Source organism: Staurois parvus, unplaced genomic scaffold (genome assembly GCF_062004578.1).
Source record: "Staurois parvus isolate SC_StPar_1 unplaced genomic scaffold, SC_StPar_1.0 ptg000787l, whole genome shotgun sequence".
In the NCBI taxonomy this organism is placed as follows: domain Eukaryota; kingdom Metazoa; phylum Chordata; class Amphibia; order Anura; family Ranidae; genus Staurois; species Staurois parvus.
Window position 1 is genome coordinate 63009 of NW_028318583.1, and position 9159 is coordinate 72167.

A 9159-nucleotide genomic window follows, 5' to 3' on the forward strand; every position below is an offset into this window, starting at 1 on the left:
GTTGGAACAGTACCTAAGATGCTACACCTCCTACCTTCAGGACGACTGGCTAACACTGTTGCCTTCTGCAGAGTTCGCCTATAATAACTCGATCCACTCGGCTACGGGTCAATCCCCGTTCTTTTCCAATTACGGGTATCATCCCACATTCCTCCCTGACTTGATGCCTGAAAATCCGGTACCTGCGTCTCAAGACATCTTGAACTTCTTTTCTGTCAATAACAAAACGATTCAGGAAGCCATCGCTAAAGCCCAAGAGGACAGTAAAAGGGCGTTCGACAGGAAAAGAAGAGGAGAATTACTGCTTCAACCGGGGGATCAAGTTTGGCTGGCAACGACCAACTTGAAGATGCTGTGTCCTTCAAGAAAGCTGGGACCCAAGTACATTGGGCCATTTCCGGTAAAACGAGTAGTCAACGAGGTGGCCTACGAACTCGAGCTTCCGCGAACCTTCCAGATACATCCTGTGTTCCATGTGTCTCTCCTGAAGCCATCCAGACCGGATCCCTTCCCGGACCGTGAATCCAGACCTCCCGAGGCAGTCACCATAGGTGACCAGGAGGAATATGAAGTGGAGACTATCCTCAGTTGCCGAAAGAGGGGGGGCCAGACACAGTTCCTGATAAAATGGAAGGGTTATGGCCCTGAGGAGAACTCATGGGAACCCGCCCAGAACATTCACGCACCCAGGCTCACCTGGGAGTTTTTTCGTAGTCACCCGTGGTGGAGAGAACAGTGGGGCTCCCGGAGGGTGCCCATTGGGGGGGGCAATGTCAGGGATCGCGGCTCCGATCGCGGCACCTTCCCCCGCGCACGCGCACTGGCGGCGGATCTCGCCGGGACACAGGCACTAGGTCCCGGCAAGCCGCGGCTGACAGGATGCCGCGCATGCACGGTAGAGAGCCGCGGGCGCGCCTCAGGCGTCCAATGACAGCCAGGGGCGCGTCCTAGCCGGCCAATGACAGTGCAGGGCGCACTATTTAAAGATGCCCTGCACTGTCACTGATTGCCGCAAGGTCTTCTGAGTTCCTGTATCCTGTACCTGAGTTTTTGATCCTGATTGACCCTGACTACTCTACTCTCTCCTGCATTTTGACCCGGATTGTCCTGACTACTCTACTCTCTCCTGCATTTTGACCCGGATTGTCCTGACTACTCTACTCTCTCCCATCCTGACCCCCGGCTTGTTAAAACCTATCTACGGACTGACTTCTCCTGCTGACCCTGCGAGTGACCTGACGATTCTCCGCCTGCCGATTCTGTACCACGCCTCCTCCACGGGTTCCCTGCTCGCAATCTATCCTGCCGTCCTCCTCACATCTGGCTCTTCCGGTACCATACATCCCCAGTGGTTTCCCCTGCCGCTGGCAGGCCTGCTCAGAGGTCGTGACCTGGTCCTGGTCTGTTTCAAGTCCATCCCCACCATCAGGGGCCCTGGTGAAAGCACAGACCAGGACTTAGACTCCACGCTTTGGGTAGGTCTGTCAAGTGGGCAGCCAGCAGCACCACCTGGCGGATCATAACAGGCGGGCGGAGCGAGAGGACAGGCGGGCGGAGCGAGAGGACAGAGGGGCGGAGCGAGAGGACAGGCGGGTAGAGCGAGAGGACAGAGGAGTGGAGCGAGAGGACAGAGGGGTAGAGCGAGAGGACAGGCGGGTAGAGCGAGAGGACAGGCGGGTAGAGCGAGAGGACAGAGGGGCAGAGCGAGAGGACAGAGGGGCAGAGCGAGAGGACAGAGGGGCAGAGCGAGAGGACAGAGGGGCAGAGCGAGAGGACAGAGGGGCAGAGCGAGAGGACAGAGGGGCAGAGCGAGAGGACAGACGAGCAGCTGCACAGCGGGAATCAGAGGAAAGGAAAGAAGAACGGCAACATGAACTGGAGCTAGAAAAACTCCGGCTGCAGCAGAACAGATCTGCTGGTAACACTGAGTCCAGGGAGGAATGGATACACAGAGGTTCCCCGGACAAGTTCCCCACCATGGACCGGGATGGTGATATGGACACTTTCTTACAAGGATTTGAGAGGACTTGTCGTCAGTACCTCCTGCCAAGGAGCGATGGGCACAGTACCTCATCCCAGGGCTGGAAGGCGAGGCCCTGGATGTGCTTCTGAGTCTTCCGGAGGGCCAAGAAAGGGACTATGAGACTCTTAAACAGGCCATTGTTACACGGTACCAGCTCACGCCAGAGGTGTACCACCAGCGTTTCAGGACATTGCAGTGAGGTCCTAATGACAGCTACATGGACCTCGTCTGCAGTCAGCGCACTGCCTTCCAGCAATGGCTAAAGGGACTGTCCGTAGCACCTCTGACACCCTACAGGAGCTAATGATTAAGGACCAGTTCCTACAGACATGTCCTTCTGAGGTCCGGCAGTTTGTACTCAACCGAGATCCCAAGACAGTGGATCAAGCAGCAGAAATAGCTGACTCCTATGCGGCTAACAGAATGCCTGTCAGCAGGAGGACTACTGAACCCAGCTGGAAGGGAGGAGAAGCAACCGGTCGCTCTTCTCAGGACATCCAGAAGACCAAGACATCCAGACCTTCAGGAGCCGCCCCAACCACTGTGGATACCTGGAGATGTTTTTTGTGCCACTAGATAGGTCATCTCAGTGTATCCTGCCCTGAGAAAAGGAAGGCTGCCCCACAACCTACCAGGACAACCGGCCCGGAGTCTACTGTTCTGTGTGCTTCCAGGGATGCCGGAGGGCTCGCCGATAACCTGCAGCCTGTCACTGTGGGGGGCAAAGTTACCACCGGCCTGAGGGACAGCGGAGCGGAGGTGACCTTAGTGCACCCATGAACTGGTGAGACCTGGGGATCTTCCTGGTAAGACCATGACTGTAAGGGGGGTTGGGGGCATCAACCCAGCTGTCCCCACGGCCTGTGTTTATCTAGACTGGGGAGCTAGGAGAGGAATGAGAGAAGTGGGGGTAACAGATGCCATTCCCACTAATGTAATATTGGGTACTGACCTGGGATGGTTGGTAGCCCATTATGAGCCATATCAAGCCTCCCTAGAACCTACCTCACCACCTGAGGCCCTGGACTCATGTAAACGACTGATTGAAGACTCCATGAACACTGGGAATTCTGGGGAGGGTCAGGGGGTGAAGGACTGTGTACCAGGGCCTGGCTCTAGTGGATGTCTGGGGTCAAGGCCTGGAGAAGAGTTTAAAGTCCCAGAGGACTCTGCAACTGACAATGTGTTATGTGATGATGAATGTAATGACATGTGCAAGGCAGACCTTCCCTCTGGTGCAGTGGTGACTCAGGGTGCCCACCAGGTGGCCCCGGACCAGTCATTGCCCACTGCTACAGAGGAACTGTCTGTGGAAGGGCCCAATCTAGCTGGGTTGGACCCTTGTGAACCTGGTCCAGAGGGCCTAAGGTCTCCTCAGACTGTTGTCCACCTGTCCCCTCTGGCAGATAGCTCTAGGTCCCCAGCAGCTGTGAGAATTGATGGCAGCCCAGAGGATCTCAGGGGTCTGGCTGAAGGACCGCCAGCGGTGGATGGCAGGATGGGGTTGCATGGGCAAAGGAAGTTGGTTTTGTACCCATATGTGAAGAAACAGAATGTTCTTCTGAAGTTCCCGGGGAAAAGGCACATTGTGTGTCAGTAAGTCCTGGTATGGACCAGTGTTGTGTGCCCCTCGCCCCTTGTGGGATGAAGTTCTCTGTTTTCCGCTCCCCTGACACCACAGATACCAGTAATGCCATTTTGGATCCTGGGCTGTGGAGCACAGAGGAGGGACCACAGAGTGAAGGTTTAAATCTGACTCTACCCCCTCAGTAGCTGGGGCTGACGGTACCGAGTTCCCAGAGGCTGTTACATTTGATGCCAGTCCAGAGGAACTCAGGTGTGCCGACAGCGGCTCTGCTGAGGACGGGGTAGAAGGGTGTGACATGGGACAGGGGACAACCCCTGCTGTGTGACGTGGGTCGGAGGACAACCCCTGGAGCGTGACGTGGGTCGGAGGACAACCCCTGGAGCGTGACGTGGGTCGGAGGACAACCCCTGGAGCGTGACGTGGGTCGGAGGACAACCCCTGGAGCGTGACGTGGGTCGGAGGACAACCCCTGGAGCGTGACGTGGGTCGGAGGACAACCCCTGGAGCGTGACGTGGGTCGGAAGACAACCCCTGGAGCGTGACGTGGGTCGGAGGACAACCCCTGGAGCGTGACGTGGGTCGGAGGACAACCCCTGGAGCGTGACGTGGGTCGGAGGACAACCCCTGGAGCGTGACGTGGGTCGGAGGACAACCCCTGGTGTGCGACGTGGGTCGGAGGAGAACCCCTGGAGTGTGACGTGGGTCGGTGTCAGGAATGGCCTAGCAAGCAATGGTGGGACTCACCTGCCTTTTGATCTGCAGTACCAGGGCTGGCCAGCGGGTGCTCCCAGCAATCAGAGACTCAACTTTGCAGCCAGCTAACACCTGGAACTGATTATGCTGGGGTATTTAAGGGATGGCCAGACCTGCAGACTCTGCCTTGGTGTGTGCTTTTCCTGGGCCCTGTATCTGTCCTGCATCCTGTTTCTGTCTGATTCTCTGCTGACCCTGCTCTGATCCCTGGCTTGTCTGACCATCCCTCTGCCTGACCCTCTGTACTATGCTGCTAGCTACCTGCTGAACCTGGCCTGTGACCCCAACCATTCTCCGCTTGCTCCCCCTGTATCTACCTGCCCAATTGATATTGACCCGGCCTGCCTGACGACGCTTGCTTGTATATACTGTTATCTGTGGGTGGTTGGTTTGTTTGCACTGTATTATGTTTTAGTATTGCACTGCGTTTATGTTTGTATTGTTAGTGTTAATAAATTGTATTGTTTATCACATATCTGAAGTCTGCGTTTCCCTGCGTCAGTCACACCCCTCTGGTCACACCTGGGAGCCCTGACATTACACCAAGGCCAATCCTGACCAGAAGTGGCTGCACAGGGAAGCCATCTTGGCTTGTTGCTGGGAAGGATGGATCTGGATGAGGTTGTGTATTTATATCTGCTAGTGTTTGATGACAGGGAGTATGCTTATCAGACTCTGAAGGAGTATCCCCGGGATGAACTGCTAGAATGTATACGGCTCGCTCATGTTCTAGTAGATCAGGGCACAGAGTTCTCTGAGGTGCAGCCATTGATTGAGGTTTGTGCTGAGTTGGTTTCATCTGGTTCCCCCGAATGCAGGGATGAATTTTTGCCACCATTTAGTGCAGACCAGGTAGAGTCCCTGGTGTGGTTATTAGAGGATGATGTGGGTTACTTTCTGGAGCGTTATTCCGCATGTTCACCACAGACACTGAGAGATTGTATAAACGCAGTGCAGTCATTGGTCAGACAGGCTTTGTGTAAGCTCAGCTTTGTTCAACCCATACTGCAGACATGGACAGACTTGTTACACCCAGCCTCAGTCAGCTTACAAAGACCCCGTCCTGCTTCTAATCTATTTCCTCAAAACTCTATTCCTGCATTCCCAACAGCTCCTCCAGTTACAGCCCAGTATACCCTGCTATCTACCGCATGTCAGTCCCCTGTTCCCACTCGCTGCACCTATCCTGCCTTTAACCCTGTAAAAAAGCCCTCTGTAGCAACTGCTCCCTCTCCTGTTCCATCCTCCAGTTCTTCTCTGTCTCCAGCTGCTCCATTCGTTTGCAGACCTGCGTTTACTTGCAGTGCTCCAGTAGTTAAAACCAGAAAAAAGCGAAAATTCTTTCCAACCAATACCATCCTGCCAGTATCCAAACCGGTGAGCCTGCCTTCCGTGACTCGGCCTGAAGCCTCTACTCGGCCTGAAGCCTCTACTCGGCCTGATGAACTGATCCAGCCTGACGATCCTATTAGGCCTGGTGACTCGGTGCCCACTGTCCAGCCAGACGATCCAATGTCTGACCCAGTGCCAGCGGTCATGCCAGTTGACTCGGAGCCCACTGTCGTGCCTGGTGACTCGGTGCCCGCCGCTCCGCCTGGGGGCCCGAGACCTGTCGCTCCGCCTGGGGGCCCGAGACCTGTCGCTCCGCCTGGGGGCCCGGCGCCCGCCGCTCCGCCTGGGGGCCCGAGACCTGTCGCTCCGCCTGGGGGCCCGGCGCCCGCCGCTCCGCCTGAGGGCCCGAGACCTGTCGCTCCGCCTGGGGGTCCGGCGCCCGCCGCTCCGCCTGAGGGCCCGAGACCTGTCGCTCCGCCTGGGGGTCCGGCGCACGCCGCTCCGCCTGAGGGCCCGAGACCTGTCGCTCCGCCTGAGGGTCCGCCTGAGGGCCCGAGACCTGTTGCTCCGCCTGGGGGTCCGGCGCCCGCCGCTCCCCCTGAGGGCCCGAGACCTGTCGCTCCATCTGGGGGTCCGGCGCCCGCCGCTCCGCCTGAGGGCCCGAGACCTGTCGCTCCGCCTGGGGGCCCGATGCCTGTCGCCCCGCCTGGGGGCCCGATGCCTGTCGCCCCGCCTGGGGGCCCGATGCCTGTCGCCCCGCCTGGGGGCCCGGCGCCCGCCGCTCCGCCTGGGGGCTCGGCGCCCGCCGCTCCGCCTGGGGGCTCGGCGCCCGCCGCTCCGCCTGGGGACCCGGCGCCCGCCCCGCCTGAAGACCTGATGCCGGTCGCCCCGCCCGGGGGCCCGATGCCGGTCGCCCCGCCCGGGGGCCCGGTGCCTGCTGCTCCGCCCGGGGGCCCGGTGCCTGCTGCTCCGCCCGGGGGCCCGGTGCCTGCTGCCCCGCCCGGGGGCCCGGTGCCTGCTGCCCCGCCTGGTGGCCCGCTGCCTGCTGCTTCACCTGGTAATCCGATGTGCCGCTGCCCGGAGTCCTGCCCGGTGTGCCAGTCTTTGATATCCCGCCAGTTACCAGACCCGGGCGGTGGAACATTTTGCCCAGCTAGGACTGTTTGGAGCGTCCTGAGGCCGCTCCTTGAGGGGGGGGTACTGTCAGGAATGGACTGGCCAGCAATGGTGGGACTCACCTGCCTTTTGATCTGCAGTACCAGGGCTGGCCAGCGGGTGCTCCCAGCAGAGACTCAACTTTGCAGCCAGCTAACACCTGGAACTGATGATGCTGGGGTATTTAAGGGATGGCCAGACCCACAGACTCTGCCTTGGTGTTGTGTTTCTCTTGGGCCCTGTATCCTGTTCCTGTTCTCTGTTCCTGTCTGATTCTCTGCTAACCCTGTTCTGATCCCTGGCTTGTGACCCTGACCATCCCTCTGCCTGACCCTCTGTACTATGCTGCTTGCTACCTGCTGAACCTGGCCTGTGACCCCGACCATTCTCCGCTTGCTCCCCCTGTACCTACCTGCCCTATTGATATTGACCCGGCCTGCCTGACGACGCTTGCTTGTATGTACTGTTATCTGTGGGTGGTTGGTTGGGTTTGTTTGCACTGTATTATGTTTAGTATTGCACTGCGTTTATGTTTGTACTGTTAGTATTAATAAATTATATTGTTTATAACATATCTGAGGTCTGCGTTTCCCTGCGTCAGTCACACACCTCTGGTCACACCTGGGAGCCCTGACAGTCGGAGGACAACCCCTGGAGTGCGACGTGGGTCGGAGGACAACCCCTGGTGTGCGACGTGGGTCGGAGGACAACCCCTGGTGTGCAACGTGGGTCGGAGGACAACCCCTGGTGTGCGACGTGGGTCGGAGGACAACCCCTGGTGTGCGACGTGGGTCGGAGGACAACCCCTGGTGTGCGACGTGGGTCAGAGGACAACCCCTGGTGTAATCCTTCCTCCTGTAACCTTCCCCTCTGTCACCAGTCGCGGGTGCTGCCAGTGCAGACTCATTGCTGTGTGTTGCAGAGGGACGTCTGCAGGATGTTGGGGCAAATTCAGCCCAATCAGTGTCTTCCACCTCAGCAGCTGCAGCTGACATCACTGAGTCCTTCCAGGCTGATAGGTCTGATGTTGGCCCGGAGGAGCTCAGGGGTGGTGCTGACAGATGTTCTGCTGAGGAGGACAGAGTAGAAGGGTGTGGCACGGGTCAGAGGATGACCCCGGGTGGAATAAAGTCTTCTGTGGATCTATCCTTTGCCCCCACAGCTATGAGTATCATGATTGAGGATTCATTGCTGTGCACAGCAAAGGGAGGATCACAGGATGATGGGGGAACACTGACCCCCTCGGAATCTGCTTTCTCAGAGGTGGTAGCTGATAACACTGTATTCTCGCAGGCTGATAGGTTTGATGTCGGCCCGGAGGAACTCAGGGGTTGTGCTGACTGGTCTCTGGCTGAGGCAGAAAGAGCAGAAGTGAGGGAGACAGGTCAGAGGGTGGAGGTTCTGGTATCCAGGCCATGGAATCAGGTCCAGATCACCCAGGAATGACCCTATACCAGGCTCAGGCATCTGGGTGTCGCAGCTGATAGAGAACCTCCAGATGACCCTGGCCAGTGGCTGGAAATGGTGACAGCCCACAATGACAGGCTTGCCTGGACCCGTCCAGTAGTTAGTTGGTGGCCAGTGGATGAAAGTGATCCGCGGGGGGATCTGCTGGCCAGTGGTGACCCAGACCCTTTAGGATCAGTCAGAGAGCTGTACAGGAGCCCTCCCCCATCGGCAGGGGGACGGGCTGAGTTGTCAGCAGTGTCAAGTTTTAGTTGGGAGAACTCCCCCCCCCCAACCTAGGGAACCTTCCTGGCAGACGCGTTAGCCGGCCCGTTTAGGCTCACTATGCGTCGTCTGGAAGAGGGGAGATGTAACATACATGTGACATAAATGTACAGATTTCAGTAGATGTGATCGGCAGCAATATGTAATCGGAGGGACATTCCATTGTCATTAAGGATGTATTCAGTCCTTGTCATCGGGGAAACGAGGCGCTCCGACAACGGTCATCAATTAGCGCTGAAAAACCCGGCTTCTGGGATGTGACACCTTTGTGTTAATAATGTTGTCACCTTCTGGGGAAACCGGTTTAGGAGGAAGTGGCTCCAGACAGTTCGGCTTCATGACAGCGGGGGGCTAAAAGTATATCCATCCATCAAAAGGAAATGTTTCCTCCCTCATAAAAGCTAAAATATTAGTTGCAGAGAGATGAAAATACTCCCTTCTGATGGGGCACTCTGTGCGTCACACCGACACCTTCTACCTAAGCCAAAATTTTTGGCTTAGGTAGAAGGCCAGGAAAATGCAGGAAATGGTTAGGTGGTGCTGGATGGCGACAGTCGAATGGTGATTGGTACTGTCA

General features: G+C 57.4%; 1 pseudogene; it reads left to right on the forward strand.

Moving 5' to 3' along the window:
- Window positions 1-1730: 1730 nt before the first annotated feature.
- LOC149444326 (uncharacterized) lies at window positions 1731-3623 on the forward strand (annotated as a pseudogene).
- The last annotated feature ends 5536 nt before the right edge of the window (window positions 3624-9159 follow it).